Genomic DNA, 18,720 nt, shown 5'->3' with positions numbered 1-18,720 from the left:
CACAAGTTGAAGAATTATAGAAATAGAGTTTGGGATGAAATAGAAGGCCTAGATGCATTTTCTATTGAAGCAGTGCTAAGGGAGATGAACATCAAAGCTGATTCCCTAGTAGTTTCCACTTCTTTACTACTACCCCATCTAGAATTCAAGGATAAGAAATACCAGATTAAAATGTTGTATTGAGCCTCTATTCTAGATAATATAGAATTGTAGCAAGTCTTTGAAGATGACAAGAGCTTGCGGTTGTTCCTAGAAAATGACAAATCCAATTCTAGACATGAATTCAAAGATGATAATCATGAGAACTCTACTGTTGAGAGGAAATAGAATCAAAATGATGAATTCAACTATGAGGTAATATCATTTCCCCATACTTTGTTTCTTTGGAATTTTTTTTTAATAGAAATGATGCCTACATAAAGCAAAAGAGGATAGAAAAGGGACCTACCACTAGTGAGTATGAAGGGGAGAATATTGGAGATACTCATGATCCCAAAATGATTAATATTGGGAAATGTTGTTCACCTAAAGAGAACGAAGCTACAAAAAAACTCTTCGTAGAATATCAAAATGTTTTTTCCTGGAGTTACGAAGATTTGAAAATCTATCGAGGGGGGAAGGTAAAACATCAAATTCCCCTTAAATCGGATGCAATTCCTTTCTGGCAGAAATAGAGGAATTAAAATCCTAAGGTTATAGATGTTATATTTCAGGAAGTGGACAAGATGTTGAAGGAAAAAATCATCTATCTCATTCATCACTCCACCTAGATAGCTAATATAGTACCAGTGAAAAAGAAAAATGAAGAAATAAGGATCTATGTTGATTTTTGGAATTTGAACTAGACATCATTGAAGGATAATTTTGCTCTCCCCAATATGGATTACTTACTATAGAGAGTGGCTAGAGCTGAAATGATGTACATTCTCAACGAATTCTCAAGTTACAATCAAGTACAAGTGAAAGAAAAGGATCAACACAAAACATCATTCACCACCCCATGGGGTGTGTTTGCATATCATAGGACTCATTAATGTAGGCACAACATTTCAAAGGTGTATGAGTATAATGTTTGCTGATCTAAAGTACTAGATTATAGTTATATACCTAGATTATCTCACCATGTTTTCAAAAAAGAGAAAAGATCACATCGAGGATTTGAGGAAAGTATTGCAAAGGTGTTGGGAACATGGAATCTCACTTAATCCCAAAAAATCCTTTTTCTGTGTGACAAAGGGGAATCTCCTTGGCCATATAGTTTCTCAAGAGGGTATTAGAATTGATCCAAAACAAGTTGAAGCCATTCAAAGATTGAGCTTGCCATCAAATAAAACATGAGCTAAATCATTCTCTGAGCAGGTGAATTTCCTCAGAAGGTTTGTACTAGATTTCACAGAAACCACAAAGTCTATTATGGACATGATGAATGGAAATTCAAATTTAAAATGGAATGAGGTAGGAAAACAAGCCTTTCAAAATATAAAAACTGCTATTGCTAATGCTCCAATATTATGTCACCCAAATTATAAGTGAGATTTCATCATCTACTATTACGCTTCTAAACACACTTTATTGGCAATACTTATGCAAGAAAATAACGAAGGGATACAAGCCCCAATAGCTTTCATGAGCACACCCTTGAAAAATCATGAATTGAAATACTCACAAATTGAGAAACATGCTTTTGTAATGGTCAAAGCACTTAATTTTTATTTTATTTTACATCTTGCATTCACATTCTATCATTTATGTCCCAGATGCAATAAAAAAAGTGTGTTAACATGGTAGGATGTAGGGTGTAATGTCAAAGGAACATGGATAATAAAGACACAAGAGTATGATATAGAAATTAAACCTACCAAGCTAGTAAGGGGTAATGCCTTGTGCAAGGCGATTGCATAAAGCAAGATCACTAAAGAATCAGAAGAATTGAGTGAAAAACAACTAGTTTTGGCTATAGGTCTTCATGATCTATGGTTTGAGAATATTACTTATTTGCTAACATATGGAGAATGTCCAGAGGGCCTAATTGCAAGACAAAGGAGGGATCTTAAATTGAAAGCAGCTAAGTATGTAATTTGGGATGGAAAATTGTTTAAAAAAGCCATAGATGGCACTTTCCTCAAATATGTGGACAAACAACAACAAGAAAAGTTGTTGAAAACATTTCATGATGAAGGCTGTGGAGGGCACTTTTCATCCTTAGTCACAACTTTCAAAATATTAAGATAGTGCTATTACTGGCCTGGAATGTTTAAGGATACCTATTCTTGGGTGGAAAAATGCAAAAAATGTAAGATGTTTGTCGGGTGTCCTCAATTAGCTACTATGCTGTTAAGACTTGTCATCATTGAGGAACCTTTTCGACAATGGGGTCTTGATTTCATTGGTTCAATTAACCCAACATCTAGTGTCGGTCACTAGTATGTGATAACTGCAACTAATTACTTCAATAAGTGGGTAGAAGCTAAAGCAATTAACATAACTACTTCTGAAGTAGTATGTGAATTCATTAGGGAAAACATACTAGTTAGGTTTGGTGTTCCCATCACACAACCTATTTCTCTTCAATTGAGATTACCAATTTTTTATTTGAGCATGGAATCACAATTAATCATTCGTCTAATTATTTCCCACAAGGAAATGGTCAAGCCTAGTCCAGTAACAAGAATTTGATAAATATTGTCCAGAAATTGGTATCAAATAGTCAAAAGACTCGTCACAAGAAAATTCATGAGGCACTGTGGGCAGATAAAGTAACACCTAAGAGGGCAATTAGCATATCTCCTTTTGAATTAGTCTATGGAATCAAGGCTAATCTCCCATTACCTTTGGAATTGGCTACCAACAAACTTAGAATAGTGATTGAAGATGATATCTATAAAGATGGTTTAGAAAAGAGGATTTTGTACCTAAGCAAGCTTGAAGAGGAAAGAGAAGAAATCATGGATCACATCACACAACACCATATGGGAGTAAAGAATCTATTTGATAAGAAGGCAAGACCACATAAATTCATGGTAGGAGATAGTGTGTTACTCTGAGATAAGCGAAGTGCTCCAAAGGGTATGCATAAAAAGTTTGACGCCTTGTGGAAAGGTCCATTCATAATCCATCAGGTGTTTGAGAATAATTCTTTCAAATTGGCTTATCAAGATGGCGAAGTGCAACCTCTGACCTATAATGGTTAGGATTTAAAGCTTTATCAAATTTCAAACTGAGAACAGGTAACCCCTGCATTGTATTATAGTTAGGTTTAGTTAATTCTATGTTTTCCTAGTTAGTTTTGCTTCCTTTCCTCCATTTCCCTATTTTTCCCTATTTTAGTTTTGTTATGTTGCCACCTTTTATTTTTGCAAAACTAGAGATTTTGAGTTCCTTGCTTGGGGATAGTCTACCCAAGTCCCTAGTCAAAGCCAGTTGTTGCCCCATTTTTCACCCTGTAACCATTTTGCAAAAGTGGAAAATTTTGTGTCTTAGTTAAGCCTAGGTATGTCTGGGTCTAGTTTTAATTCCCCTTAGGTGAAAAGAGTCTCCATCATATTTTCCATCTTTCCCTTCTCCCACATTTCATGGCTGGGTGGTTTTCCTTGATGTTGTGAGTTTATGGGTATCTTGGTACCTAATTTGATGGGGATTCTTGTAACATACAAAGGTTATTCACAAAGCTAGGATTTTTTGTAGCTTATCATGTTTTCAATGAAAGAAGGAAGCTTGCAGAAAATCGAGCATAACCTTCTCCTTGGTAGGTTTTCAACCCTTCAAGGAAATTTTCCATGAAGAGTAATAAATGATGTTTACAGGCCTATATAAGAAGATAATGAGCTATTTTATGGAAAATCCCTATTTTCATTATAATATTCTACCTTGGGAAACATTCAGGATGTATCACAATGCTCAAAATCATCTTAAGCAGAAAACTAAAAAATGACTTCTCCTCCACGAGCTTTTGATCCATGAAGTTCATTTTCTGCCAAAGACAATTATAAAGGAAAGATAAGGAAGTGGCCCCCTTTCTGACTTTCGTAGTCCTTTCAAGCCTTTCCTAACCCAAAGGAAATATTAACTCAAAAGACAAAGTTTAAAGGAAAGCCTAGGTGGAAAAATGAGAATTGTCTTCTCATCGGCGGGTTTTCAACCCATGAGGATGATTTTTCGCATTCAAAGTTAATAATGTATTCACAATGAGAATTTGCAAGGAACTCCAAGGATGCCCAGAGAGGAGATTCAGTTCAAAGGAAATGGCATCTATTAGTTAGTTTGGAAGCTATTTTATCCAGTTATCATCTTTCTTATATTTGTGTCTTGTAGCTTTCGATGGATTCCCCTTGAAGCTGCCTAGGTATCTGAGTGACATGATCGTACTAATAGAGATTGTAAGGCAGGCAGTCTAGGTGAATGTGCTAAGTGGAAGCTTTAAGAAGAAGGAATATGAGTTCCCTATGAAAGTAGGAGCTTACAGTTGCAAGTCTCGATTTGATGCAAAGAATATGCTCAAAGTGTTCGAGATGAAATAAAAATTGGAGATGTATGAGGTCTTGAGACCTATGTTAGATCTGAATGGATATGGTAGGGATGTGTTGTAGATTGGGAGTGTGACCAAACACATTACCATTGTTAAAAACTATTAGACAGATTGTAAAGATGAATTTCAAAGTCGAGATTGTGCTTTTGCTAGGCTCATAGTGGAGCAAATAAAAACATATAATATTAATCTTAATGTTGAAGGATTGGAGGATGATAGGCAATATATGTATAGTAATACATATCTGACTAAGTCAAGAAATACTCCTATCAATTCAGAGCCTTATGAAGGTGCTGAGGAATATTTAGACACTATGATGACCTGAATCATCAAAAGGACTAGGAAATGGGTTGAATGGATAGCTGAAAGAAGTCGAAGTAAAGGCACATCCACTCAAGCTTCTCTAGAAGCTACAACTCCCTCTTCCTCCCATAGTGCTACACTAGGCATAACACCAGCTATCACTCAAGGACTAGCTCAACCTTCGAGAGGAGGTGACCAACCTCCAGACAAGAGCATTGCCATAACTAAGACTTGTCATGATGGCTCCCTCCCAGTTATTGGAACCCAAATTGGTGCTGAAGGGAATAAGATAGAGGAGGTAAAGGCTAGTGTTGTTACCCCAATTCCCTCTCCTCATGTTACACTAGTTCCCTCTCCTCATGTTACACCAGTCCCCTCTCCTCATCATAGCCCAATTCTGCCAGTAAGTGCTACACTTCTACAACCAAGTGGCTCACCAATATAGATAGTAGATTTGGGGGATGGAAAGAGTAGTAGTAGTGAATCTACTAAATCTGATAAGGTAATGAAGAAAACCTCGAAGGTGGATAAAGGCCAAAGCTCTTCCAAGCTCATTTCTTAGGCCTTGAAGAATCCCTTCTCTTCAACTATGATGACAATAACTCTGGTTAACAAGAAGATGTTTAGCATAGAATCACTTGGGCAACCTCCAAAGTGATAGGCACTAATTCCTAGTTAGAGGATACTCGGGAGAGAAAGAGAAAAAGGAAAGATGAAAGTGCCCCCACTAAGGATACCATATCCCTTGCAGTTCTTTCTGGATCCAGTAAAGAAGTAAAAAACTTTGTTTATACTTGGGCAAGATCCATAAATAGGGCACCTAACAATGGAGATAGCCAAGCCCAAAAAAGAAGGAAGAATTAAAGATATGACTGTTGATGATTTTACTTTTCACTCGGTGGACCTTGGAGAGGCTAGACATGACACCAAGGTTGGCTTGTGGAAGTCAACTAATGAAGTAATTGAGGGACAATTGGAAAACCTAAAGTTGTCAAAAGCTAGGATGAAGGATGAGATAGAAGAGTTGAATAGATTCATCCAAAAATTGGTCACTCCATTGGCAACTATCTCTGAAGTATTAGTAACAAGAAATCCTACTACTGCCAAAGTTCAAGCCCTTATCTCTCAACTTTAGGAAGATAGACACTTTGGCCAAATTGGTAAAGACTAGATTGGGAAGCTCAAATTAGAGGAAGTTGCTATTATAGAACAAATTGGAAATTTTATCTTAAGATTATAAATAGAGAAGGATAACATCTTAGAAAATAGTAGTACTCTGGTTGGAGAAAGAACAAAGTGTCATGATTGTATCTCTCTTCTGAAGATGATCATTCAAATGAAGGCAAATGAAGTCATTGAAGCAAAAATCTTGCCAAAGGGAGATGAACCTCTATTCAAATGGCTTCAGAGCATGCAATTCAAGTTAGAAATGATCCTATTAGTAGAAAAAGGACTTAAGGAAATAGAGGATAAAGTGAAGAAGACCCAAGACAGAGGATTTGAACTCATGAAGGGGCTACATAGAGATTCAAAGACTAATGGCCAAGGGAAAGCAATCATTGGAATAAATTTCATGAAGGAGAATTTCTCCAAATTCTTAGATAGTCTAACTGATGTGTCTTCTAGTAATCAAAACAGAGTTATGGAACTCCAGAAACTCAACAGACGAATACATGTGGCCATAGAGGAATTGCCAAATCAATTGAATGTTGTGAAGAAGTTGGACAAGGAACATTCTAAGTGGCTCTTGAGATACACCAACATCCACATGCCTAAGCATGAAGAGCTAATCAAAACGATAGTTGCTGCTAAGGCCTATAGAAAAAAAGCAAAAAAAGGGAAGAAGATGAAGTGATTCACGTTCTACCCCCTTTTCACTTTCTTATGTAATTATTGCAATACAATAAACTAGTTTCTTTCCATTTGTTATTCTTTGAAGAGATGAACCAATTGAACTTCTATAGTAATGGTCATCTTAGAATGCTATATATATGAAATTGAAAGATTAATAAAAGGTCGAAAAATTTTTGGCGTGAAGTATTGGATGTTACAAAGTCAATTGAATGGTATTTTGTATCAACTATTTTCTATTCCATTTTTATTAGTTGTTAGTTATATGTTTTCTCTTTTGTCTGGATTGAAGTAAGGAAAGAACGAAGTTTCATTCCCATGTTTTGAGGCAGCAAATGAATGTGATAAGCAGTGTCATTACACGTTCAAAGAGGAATCCCCTAAACATTTTCCCTGTTAGTTAACTTCTTCTTCTCTATAGTTCAGATCCTAATTAATTTAGTTTAGTATTAGTTGTTATGTTATTAAGCTTTGTGAGTTCATAGGATGTGTGGATTTATAAACTTAATCAATTCTTCAGAAATCTTTTTCTACCTGAGTTAGATCATGTTCAGGTCTGGCTTGGTTTTACCTCTTTTGTTCTCGGATCAAGAACACACCCCCATATTAGTTTTAGGAATAAAACATAATTAATTGCAAATCCACTATGGGAGCTGTACCTATTAATTTAGAGAAAGGCCAATTTATCCAGAAGTGGATTTTCAACTATTTCTAATCAGATATTTTGTATAATCTGGGCATTCAAGCATCATAAAAAAAAAAAAGAACAAATCTATTTACCAACAAAGGTTACTCCCCTTACTAACCCAAACACACAAAACACAATAGGAAAATAAATAGAAATTCACAAGAACAGAAACATTTTCTTTATATTATCTTCAATGAAATGACATTACAATATTTAGAAAAATAAAATGCTATAGTCACATAAGCATTTTCATTACATTAATATGCATGTCAGATCCACAAACTACCCTTTTGGAACTAAGCTCAAAACTAATCTTCATCCTCATATACAGAGCACCAATAACTTCCTTAAGAATATCCTAGAAAGTGAAAATTTTACATTTTGGCAGTCAACAATTCAATTTTCTACCTAAGTGAATTTTCTCTCTTCCTCTTTGTATTGAAACTTGATTTTTTATGGCACAACTTCCAAAATCCATAGCTTTTGAATTGTATACCCAAAATTCTATTATAACCACTTTTTGAAAACCTCTCAAAGATATCTATAACTAAGACATCTCAAATAAGTTTTGACACATTCCAAAGCCTTTAAAGCCTTCAAAATTGAGCTCAAAGTTGTTGTAACCCCCCATCAAAATAGAAAATTTATTATTTTCAAAACCAAACTTGATCTCAGTATGAAACTTTATAGGTGAACTTATATATCCAAAATGAACTTTGAGGGAAGTAATTTGAACAACCTATGCTCTACCAAAAATAGTAATTATTCCTATAAATATTTCTCATTAAAAAAATAGACAATATTTTGGGTGATGCAAGATTGCTCTTACACCTTGGGTGCTCCTACATCAGACACTCAGTGTAATTTGAGAAGTGAACCTATCATATATCAGATGTGCAAAGGAAACAAAGGCAGACAACCAAGATAATTGAAACCATACCCAATAAAATTACACTTCTTGGATTTTTCCTCAAGCCTTGATGGATTTTTTATATCAATATGGACAAATGTTACAAAACCAAAGGTTTTTAGGAATGAATAATTCACCTTTTTATTTGTCCATGCCTCCTTTGGAATACCACCATCCAAGGAATTAGAAAGCCCTCTATTTATCAGGTAAATAATAACATCTACATGTACCCAAAAATATAGTGGCAATCTTGCATGCAATCCTATGTTCCTTGTATGATCCATGATAATTTTATTCATCCTTTCAAACACATCATTTTCTTGTAGGATTCTAGGAATGGCCTATTTTCCATAAATTCCATTACCTATGAACAATAACTATCAAACTCTCTATGATAGTACTTGTGTCTATTATTTGATCTATGACACTTCAACTTGTTTCTAGTCTCATTCTCAACTAAAGCTTTCCATTTCTTTAAGACTTCAAACACATCAAAATTTCTTAGAATAAACCCAAGTTTTCCTAGTTACATCATCAATAAAAGTAACATAACAATAAGAACCACCAAGAGATGTTACCTGGGTTGGTCGTCATATATTAGAATGCACAAGTTCTGACTTTTAGCTTTTCTTTTTATTCCCAACCCTAAAAAATATGGTCTCTTTTATTTTCCACATATAATTTTCACAAAAAACCAAATCAACTTAGTTCAAACTTGATAATAAGTTCTTTGAATGGAGAATCACCATCCACTTCTCATTCATGTACCTTTAATGTCTCAAAGGGGAACTTAGCTCGAAGCGGATCTCTATCCAAAGGCAATCTCGGTCTGAAAGCAAACTCAACCCAAAGAGGATTTTGACCCAAAGGGGATCTCAACCCAAAACCAATTGATTTTATACCACTATAATATCATGAAGGGGAACTTGGCCTGAAGGTGATTTTGACCTGAAAGTAATCTTGACCTGAAGGGGATATGATCCCAAAGAAAATCTTTGTCCAGAAGCAATCTCGACCCAAAGAGGATCTTGACCTAAAGGCAATGACTTCCTGAAGGGGATCTCAACCCAAAGAAAATTGCTCTGATACCACTGCAATATTTTGAACGAAAACTCTAAGATACTTTAACTTAGTGCATAGGTTGTAGTTGAACACACTTCAACACTCAACGTTGTTCATATGGTAAACAAATAATGTATACGGTGGACCCAGGAGACCGTACAACTAGAGACAAGGCAATTCCTATGGTGTGGAGTGTAGGTCATACGATAATGTAGATGATTGTATGGTAATGCAAAAGGTTGTACAATAATGTAGAAGGTTGTATGATCATGCAAAAGGTCATATTGTATTGTGATCATGTGTGGTGTATCAAGAGGGTAAGAAGTAGTGAAGAGAGAGTGGTGTATAGTGTTGGGTGAAACCATACAAAAGTGACTCTAGTAGTTTGGTGAAGTATGTGGAGTTGTATGGTGTCTTTATGCCAATGAGTTTTCCAAATTGATTTTATGGACATGCGATTCCAAATGATCAATAGAACAGATGGATGCCAAAACAATTGAGGAAGTTCCACAAATAATATTTATAAATAAAAATAAATATGGTGCATGAGTTCGCTAGATATGACCAAAGTAATATAGATAATCAGAATAGGGTGAGGGTTGAATCCCACCAAAATTGTACTACCTAAGTAGGGAAGATCTTTCACTTCCAAAATGGTGAACAATAGAGAACTCTAACAAGAAGTCATAGTACAAAGAAAATAATCTAAGTCGCTTCACAACTATTACCTACATGTCATACTTAAATACCCTTAAGAGGAACTCCTAAGGGTTTACAAAGATAGCTGATGGAAACACCTACAAAAATAAAAATAAAAATAGGTCTAAGATATACTAAATCAATTGGAACCACGAATATAAATATTATTAACTTGGACCCCATATTAATTAATTAAATTAAATTATCACATTAAAATTTGGGGACATGACAATACCTCATTTGATTGTGTCATAATGTTGTATTCATTCTTATGGAAGCTATAAAAATAAAATCATCAATATATTATGAGTACATAAACACAATGTACCTAATTTTTCCTCTTTTTCTATTACCAGCTAACCTTTAGTAGCTTTCCATAAATTATTTTTGAGTATGACTATACAACCATCACTTTCTAGTTATTTTGCTAATGTTTAATTTCTTCTCGAATCGAGAACACATCTCACCTCTTTTAGTAGCCATTGATTACCATTTAATAATTTTATATGTATGTTTCTCTTGTTGGCAGTGGGCCAATAGCCCTTGTTGGATTCATGACATTATTTAACAACCTCTTGTGTCTTCTAAAAGTCTAGTGGTTATATTGGGCATTAAAAGGTTGATATTTTGGTGTAATGACAACCCTGGTAGTTAACAAATGGTATCAAAGCTTGGTCAAAGGTTCAAATCCTTTTAGGTTGCAGCGAGTATCATTGGGAATTTTTGGTAGTGTTTCAGTGTCCCTTGTTGTATTCACGATATGGTTCAATAGCCTCCTATGTCTTCTATAAGTATAATGGTTATACCAGACATTAACAGATCAATCTTTTTTTGCAATGATAACCCTAGTAATTAACATCCATTTCTAACAAATTTGCATGGTTCATCAACACCTAAATAAACCTATTCAAAATTACCTTGAACATAGTCTAGAAAATATTTTCTATGAGGTTTAGCATTAAAAAAATCCCCTAACTCTATGACCCAGGAATCAATAATATTATCTAAAGAAAGAAACAAATCATATTATAACAAATCACCTACTACATTTTCTTCCTCATTATTTTCTTGTTGTTTGTCTCCTTATTTTCTCTTTCAAGACTAATGAGCAGTCAAGGATAGAGAACCTCCAAATGAGATGTCCAATCCTTTCATCTAGATATGCTACAAAATAAATTCCCAAACAAAAAATAAGAAATGGACACCAATAGAAGAAATATCACTAGATTATCATCAAGTTGGCCTACAAATGCATATATTACATAAGTAAACCATGTTCTCTAAAAACCATTATCACTATACAACTAACAAAAAGTCAATTGCAATCACTTTCCTCATTAATTTGATTACAATTGATCACTCCTCAAAATGAAGACACTTATACAAACCCTAGTTACTCCAGTTGCTTCTACCAATCCTTCTCTCCTAAATAAGAACCACTACCTTAGTTATATACAAGACTGCCATCCATAGTTTGTCTTAATCTAATCATTAAATTCCAAGATAGAGGAAACATATTACAAGAAAATAGATTAGGATCTAAATTCATAAGAACATTCCCAACTAGTTGCATCATGTTGTGTGGACACATGAGAGGGTTTCTCATACATAAAACAACATAGAACAATGTGTCATTAAGCATCACATGTCATGAATCTTTATCACACATCACAACTCACCACCGTGACCCTTAGAACATATAAACTTGAATAAAACTAGACCAAACTTAAGATAACTTTATCCAAAAACATCAAAACAAATTGTGAAGCTAGACATGGGGTCTTCATGAGGCCTAGACCATGTCATAAGGATCGAATTAGATAAAAAACCTACTAGAATGGTCACCTAACAAAACAACAAGAAAAAAACCCAAATAAACAAGAAATATAAATAGAAAGGAAAAAAGTATTGGTGATGCAAGAATGCAACCAAACCTAGGATGCTCCTACATAAAACACTCTAGGTGACATGAAAATGTTCCATAAGGGAAACTTTTGAATATTAAACTAGGTTTAAGGCATAAATTTCATGCTTGTTCTTCACCCACTTATTTTCTGCATCCAAACTACTAGACCAATTATTTCAATTATCTCTATTAATGATGTATCCCTCACCTACATAGTATTTGTTTTGCAAATGATTGCTCTTATTTTATTGAAATCTATGTCGATTACCCAAACATTTACACTATTTCATTTTCAATATTTTTCTACTCTACGTTCCATGATCTTGTAAAACTTTTTTTTATCGTCTAATACCATAGTATTCTTTTCACTTTTTGTTGTATCTTCTTCAATCTGACTTCATAAAAAATTCTAAAAGTCACAAGCCTCCAAGTGTTCAGTTTATCTTCACTTAATAATATCCTCAACAACTATAGAACCTCATAAACCTTATCAACCACTTGTTGTAAATCAATCACCTCCCAATCCAAAGAAGTTTAATCTCCTAAGGTGTAAGTTGTTAACATACTTAGGTTCCTAGCTTTCATTCCTTCCTCCTTCAAAGGAAGTTAGGAAAATCTCTCACCATCATTGATGGTAGAAACAATTAGCATGAATGTTGATGATATTCCTATGGGGGAGTATCCTAGTGTTGATGGAGCATTTGGGAGATTTTTGGTGTGACTACATATTGTATTTATGGTAGTATTTGTCATTGATGTCAACATACTAGTGATTTTGTGAAGACTGACAGAGCAATGAATAGAAATTGAGATCACATGATGAAAGGATTGAAGATGAGGTCAAGAATAGTTGAGGACATGTTCTATAGAGTGTCTTGATGCCACAGTCAAGAGCCCATGCAAAAAGTCAAATATTAGTGATAGTTATTCGAGATTTACTAAAGACAATATATAGACAAATTTCCTGAGAAGCAGTTTTTGGTAACTAGATTATATCTACTAAAGAAGATAGAATCTGGTTAGGTGTAGTTAGATAGATGTAGAAGATAGCATGATGATGACATGAGTGAGTGTGCAAAATTTGAGGTTGCACGTGTGAATATTTTTGAATATTGTGAGCTAACAATGTTATGTAATTATGAAAAAATGTAACGTAACATGCATTGTTTTATCTTAATGAGATCCCATTATAATTATAAATTGAGAAAGCCTCAAGGAAAACTCAATAAATTAATTTGAGGACTTGGTATTGTTTTGATTTCATAATGCATGCCCCATTTTATCCTAAGAAATGGGGACCCCATATCAAATTTTTGCTTTTCTAGACCCCTAGTCTAGGGTTTGAGTCTTTTTTAGGACTTTATTTGGTGTCTGAGTCTAGCCTAGCCCTTTTCCTAAAAAGCCTCAATTGTCAAAAACTAGATATTTTAAGTGTAAAGGTGATTTTAAGAGGGAAAGGAGTGCATTAGTGCACCTAGTGTACATGCGCTAGGTGACTTAATGCCAGAGCACTTCCCTTTGGAAGTGTGTACCTATGCACATGTGTAGATGCACACCCCTAAAGGGTGTACTCCTTCGCAGGCCTATAAAAACATGGGACCTTACCCCTCTACACATTGACTTTTTCCTTTGAGACCTCCAAGAGTGCACCTTTGCACCTATAGAGGTGCACTATCTTCAGACCTACACACGCACACACCAAGTTAAAAAATACTAAAGGTGTGCATCTTTACTCATAAATTTAAAAAGATACACATCTAACACCTAAGTGTAAGGTGCACACATGTGCCTCTATCCAAGCTGTACATGTGCATACCTTACAAAACACAAAGCTAAGCCATTATCACAATGGTGCGTAGTTGCGCACCTTTTCAAGGTGTGCAACTGCACACCATTTTGGTTTTAGAAACTAAGTATGCAGAGTTAGGGTGCACATATGTGCACCCCATAAGGTGTTTAGGTATGCAGCCTTTGTATTAAAGCTTGTTAGGTGTAAAAGGCACACCTAGCACACCCTCAAGGTGTGCCAAAAATTGTGTATTAGAGGCTAAATAGAGGCTTTTAGGTGTTTTAATGAGTTTTAGGGTTATGGATCAGATTTTTTAGTGATTAGGGTTTGTTTAGGATTGTATTTTCCACCTTCCAAACTAATATATTTCTATTCTTCCTCACTCGTAGTGAAGATTGCTCCAAACCAATGGTCTTTAAGTTTCAAGGTGTTCAACCGAAATCACACTTCTAGTATGCACATTTAGAGATTTGGAACACTGAGTTAGGTCATATTGACTAGAATGCATTCTTAGTACTCTGCAACAAGCCAAATGAGAGATCCCCAATGATTTCGGCACTTATTAGATTAGGATTGGTAAACGTGGCTTCACACCCTATATCAGTACAATCTTCAAAATTGGTTATGGCCCTAGCGGAGAATTATGTATCAAAAGAGAGAGTGGTGAAAAGAATAACAAGATAGATCATCTTAGATCTGAGACCAAAGAACATTGAGAAAGTTTTCCATCTTCCAAGGGTAGATCATTACATTAGGTTGACTTATCATCAAGCAAAAAGGTGGTACATGGATCATAAATAAGAAGCTATAGAGATTATTCAATCATCATATTTGATTGATAGGACAACTGTGGGACAAAAAGCTAGAAAAGTTGACATGAATAGAGGTTATATGAGGTATGACATTGGGTACTCCATAGTGCTCCTAAGCAGGATCATGAGATTATGGACAACAGGGTACTTGAACACTTGGATGGTACATTTCCTTGAGAACATTAGAATAGTGAAGATGCTAATTGAATGGGCCACAATACTTATTGAGAATTTGGATGAATAGCTAGTGGTAGTTAAAAATGACCCTGAATTCTATATGACTTCATATTTGGTATATCTATTAGCAACAAGGACTACAGACTACCTAGGATTATTCAAGAGAGGAAGCATGCAATGTGTTGATGCATGGCCTTATGTGGTATACCCCTAGCTAGTAAAAAAAAGAAGCTATCTGATCAAATTAAAGAATACAGGATAGTGAATGATGCTTTCATTTTGCAATCATCTGATTCATTGAAGGTGATTATGCAAAAAGGATGTCAGTAGAGGCAATAGAAAGAATTACAAAAATAGGCACATATTACATCCAATTCAAGACAATTACCTACTTAAGGGTAGTAGGTACAACTATAAATCCTAAGAAGCTCCCCAGGTATCCATGTGATAGACTCATTTTGCTAGAGATTGCATGACAACTCTCATTTACATATGATAGAGTAAGGAAACAACATAGGAAGACTTGGGTATGGCCCATCACCATAGGACTATTTGGTGTCAAGTAGAAGTAGGATATCATGACTTTTGAGTTAGAATGGGATCAATATCCCTTGGAGAATTATAACTCCCCTTTTCCATGTTTTGATAATATTGGCAAAATTCAATAGTTAGCAGGAAAACAATTTAAACATGAAGATGCTATAGAGGATCATTGGATGAATGCAATAGATGACTATGATATCTAGATAAGGGATTATTGTAGGATGACTCTTTATTTGGTAGGTAGTGCCTTGAAAATAAAGGTCCCATTGAAGATTATTTAGCAAGACACTGAAGAGGTCTTAGATCCCTTGCATAATCGAGATAAGATATATGATTGGTCGATCATGAATGTTAAAATTGATAGAGAAGAAAATGTGGATATCAATCACAAGGCAAAGCATATCATTCAGTTGATAAAGGAATGGATTGAGAAGCCATTCAAGTTGGACCTATTTCTTGAAACAATAGTCTTACAGGCCACAACCTACCAATTGAAGGGAAGATGGGAAAAAGGTATAGTATCAACATTCACAACCCAATCTACAATGAGGCTAAAAATAGTGTATCAACATAATAGGGAAGTTGGATACTTCACGGCACATAAAGGAAAGAATAAAAGGAAAAGAGTTTCTCTGTAGTGAGCTGAACCCAAAATTGAAGGAACTCAAGCCATGGAGGCAACTCAAGCCCAACAAGCCATTCAAGCTCAAGATAATTCACAAGTGCCACCATCGGAATAGGGACATAGACCTGAAGAGGAAGCACAAGAGGTGTCCCCACAGGCTCAAGAAGAAGAAGCCTCTCCATTAGCTCCTAAGAGAAAAAAAAGGCTAAGATTGCAATTAAAAGGACTGGAAGATAGAAAGTGCAAAGTAAAGTTATTCCTATTCCTTTAGTCGTGGAACCATTCTTGAAGAAGATGAAGAGGACGAAGAAGATGAAGAGGATAACCTTCCCTTGAGTTAGAGGACTCGTTTGGCCAAGGTTATTGAGGTAGAATGAAGAAGGAGCTCCACTATAATGCCACCATCCATTCCCACACAACCTATTAAGGTTACAACCTCGGAGGATGAGCTACAATAATGGGTTGATGAACAAGAGGACCAAGGGGCCGATGTATTTCAAATGTTATATTTTGACTTCATGCCTATAGGTACTGAACTCATAGGTGACAAGATAAGGGAAACACCAACAAATTAGCCTTTACAAGAAGATGGGAGTCAATTGCCATCTTTTCAACAAGGATCTCTAAGTGCCCCGTCATCACCAGGTCAAGATTTATCTTTCTTAGATAAAGGTTCAACTACTCCTCTCCCTCTTGTTAATGAAGAGAAAGTACAAGTTGTGCAGGAAGAGGAGCCACTACAAAGACCTGCTGATGAAGTATCAAAAGAGGGAAAATATATGAAGAATCTCAACAATCTTCTCAAGAACCTCAACGATCTTCTCAATATATAAAAGTAAGGACTGTGGACTCAACAAACACAGGGATGCTTGATATAGATGCCTCACAGAAAGAAAGAACTCTGGAGAGGAGTGATAAGGGAAAGGGTCTAGTAGAACAAACCCCCTCTTCATCTAAGTATATGTCTCCAATGGAAACTACTCCAAGATGGTTGAATAAAGAGGTGATGGTTGGACATAAATGAAAGTTATATTGTAGTGAGGAGGGAATGAAAGAATTAGTTGAAGCCCTCAAGAAACCTAAGCTACCTATGGGTGATGCGTGAACATTGGCCTTTATTATGAGGAACTAAAATCAAGACTTTTCACTCACATTCCATCCCTCCTCTACATGTAGATACTGAAGATCTAACCTCGAAGGATTATCTAATTAAATAGGTCTTACTAGGAAAGCCAACTATAGATACTGCTAAATTGATGGTCACTACAGGAATTAAAGAAGTATTTAACCATCTAGAAAAGGATGAGTTTGAATTGTTGAGGCTTAGAAAATAGAATGAGCTTCTAAGAGGATATTTGCATGAAGTGATTGGTCCTTTGGACCCTAATCATCCTAAGGAAACTCTAGGTGCAACACTTGATAGGAAGGAGAATGTAGTTGTACAATGGGATCCATTTTTGAAGGTGTGTCAGTAATGGAGGGAAAGTTTTGAGGAAAAAGGAGTGCATATAATACAAGGAAACCTTAAATGTTGCACCATATGTAAAATAATGAAGATAGGTTGGTTGTTATTCTGAACCAGGATTTTGGACTGATGGATGACATGTATACTTGGGGTAAAGACCTTCAAGCATTACAATCAATAAAGGGACAGAGGTATTGAATGCTCATGGATGTATATATAGGGGATGTATTGTATAAGATAGATGATTGAATTGAGAATATTACTATTGGTAAAAAATTAATAAAGACATTACATGTGTATATTCATAAGCTCAAGGATCAAACCCAAGAGCAAATTTTGGAAGCTAAGAAGTATCATAGTGATGCTTGCCTTGAAATTTTTCAAGATGATTTAAGGGATAAACTCTTGTTTGTACAAACAGTTATCAAATAGTTTTGAAAGACCTTTGAAGAAGCTTCAACTGATGAACATATTAGACAAACATTTAAGAGAAAGGAGGCATTAATAGAATTGGATGTAAAGCTCGAGGACTTTGTAGAGACTCACATAGAAGTGGGAAACTATCAAAAAATAGTAAAAGATAACTATGATGCTTTGGATTTGCCAAATTTAGCTCAAGTTATGGAGATCACAGAGAAATTCCAGAGCAAAGATCCAAACATAGCTCTGGTATGAAGAGGAAGAAAACCTAGAAGCTAGAATTTTAGTTTTGAGACTTGGGAAAATTTTACATTTTTTGGACCTATCACTAAGGTGCACAAGGTGCACCTCTCCAAAGGTGCACTTCCCCAAATGTACCTCAAAAGTTTTGAAAAAGTTAAAGGTGTACATTAATAGAATTGGATGTAAAGCTCGAGGACTTTGTAGAGACTCACATAGAAGTGGGAAACTATCGACAAATAGTAAAAGATAACTATGATGCTTTGGATTTGCCAAATTTAGCTCAAGTTATGGAGATCACAGAGAAATTCCAGAGCAAAGATCCAAACATAGCTCTGGTATGAAGAGGAAGAAAACCTAGAAGCTAGAATTTTAGTTTTGAGACTTGGGAAAATTTTACATTTTTTGGACCTATCACTAAGGTGCACAAGGTGCACCTCTCCAAAGGTGCACTTCCCCAAATGTACCTCAAAAGTTTTGAAAAAGTTAAAGGTGTGCTGATAGTTAACTGCCAGTTCCAAATTTAGAGCTTTCCATGCACCAAAAATGCATTCTAACAGCAATTTAACTCCTGTAAACATCCAAAGAAGGTTGAGCTTCTATTTTTGCAATCTCTAGAGATTTCTACATCATTTGACAACTTCCTTCTTCTTATATACTTCTTCTTATATGCTTCTTCTTTCATTGTTTTTAAGTCATGTAAAG

This window comes from Cupressus sempervirens, chromosome 5 (genome assembly GCF_028749045.1).
Source record: "Cupressus sempervirens isolate cs-2001-9-10 chromosome 5, ASM2874904v1, whole genome shotgun sequence".
Classification (NCBI taxonomy): Eukaryota; Viridiplantae; Streptophyta; class Pinopsida; order Cupressales; family Cupressaceae; genus Cupressus; species Cupressus sempervirens.
The sequence above is the reverse complement of the archived record's forward strand: the minus strand, read 5'-3'. Positions refer to the sequence as shown.